This window comes from Euprymna scolopes, unplaced genomic scaffold (assembly GCF_053919585.1).
Source record: "Euprymna scolopes isolate OS-2025 unplaced genomic scaffold, ASM5391958v1 sca147, whole genome shotgun sequence".
Classification (NCBI taxonomy): domain Eukaryota; kingdom Metazoa; phylum Mollusca; class Cephalopoda; order Sepiida; family Sepiolidae; genus Euprymna; species Euprymna scolopes.
The window spans coordinates 61,391-62,476 of NW_027633155.1; positions in this window are offsets into that span (position 1 = coordinate 61,391).

Consider the following 1,086-nt stretch of genomic DNA (forward strand, 5'->3'; position numbering starts at 1 on the left):
GCGTAAATTTTCCCGTCACCTTCGTCGTCGCCTTCGTCGACCGACCGACCGACCGGCGTCGTGTTCGTGCTCGGAAAACCGAGGAGAGACAACGTGCACATGGCGCGTTCTCGCAAGCGGCTCCTCGGTCCGATTTTTTTGGGCGGCTTTTTCGAGCTTTTTTTTTTTTTCTCACCCTTTCGTCCGTGCGACGGCGAACGTTAGGGGAAAAAAAAAAAAAAAAAAACGACAACAACGCGGCGGACCGGGCGAACAACATCGTCGACACACACGACATTGACGACCGGTCCCCCTTTTCACAATCGCATCGAGATAAAAACGAACGAGTCCGATTCGAGCACCGAGTCGCGAGCGGGAGGACTGTCGGTGCAAGTATCGATCACTGACGTGAGCGCTTCGCCGGACAGAGGATGGCTCATCCGGCAGCCGTGCAAATCGACGGTATGGGAAGAACGAACAAGAAGAGCAACGACTTGATCGGCGGCTTGGGAACTGCGGACTGGTGAAAACGGGTTAATCGACTGCGACCACGACTGCTCGATCGATCTTCTTTGGCGCTAACAAAGGTGGAGGTGGCGCAAGAAGGGACTAGCGCTATCACCGTCCACGTATCAGAAGATGCGGCGGCAGACGTCGACGCTTATGCGTTGTCGGACGAGAAGTCGCTGCAGCACGTGTACCGCGAGCGGGACGTCCAAGGTTTTGCCAGACGGAAAGAAATCGGGTGTCAGCGAACGTTCACACGGCTGTGAGATCGGACGCTGACAGGAGTAGGAGGCGGCAGGCAGGCGGCGGTTACGGCGGCGGCGCCTGCTGCTGCTCATCCTCCTGTTTGCTGCGGCGACTTCCAGGACGGGAGAGCATCGAACAACGTACGTATGGTTACAAGGGGATCAGGATCTACATAGTGCATCCCCCGCGGCTATTTTTGTTTGTTTGTTCGCTCGTTCGTTAATTCGTTCGTTCGTTCGTTCGTTCGTTACAATGTACGTTTTTCCGTTCGACGGCGGCAGAGAGCGGCGGCGTTTCTCCCTAATCCGGAGGATTTATCGGTCGCACAGCGATGGGTCGTTCGGCCGATCATCG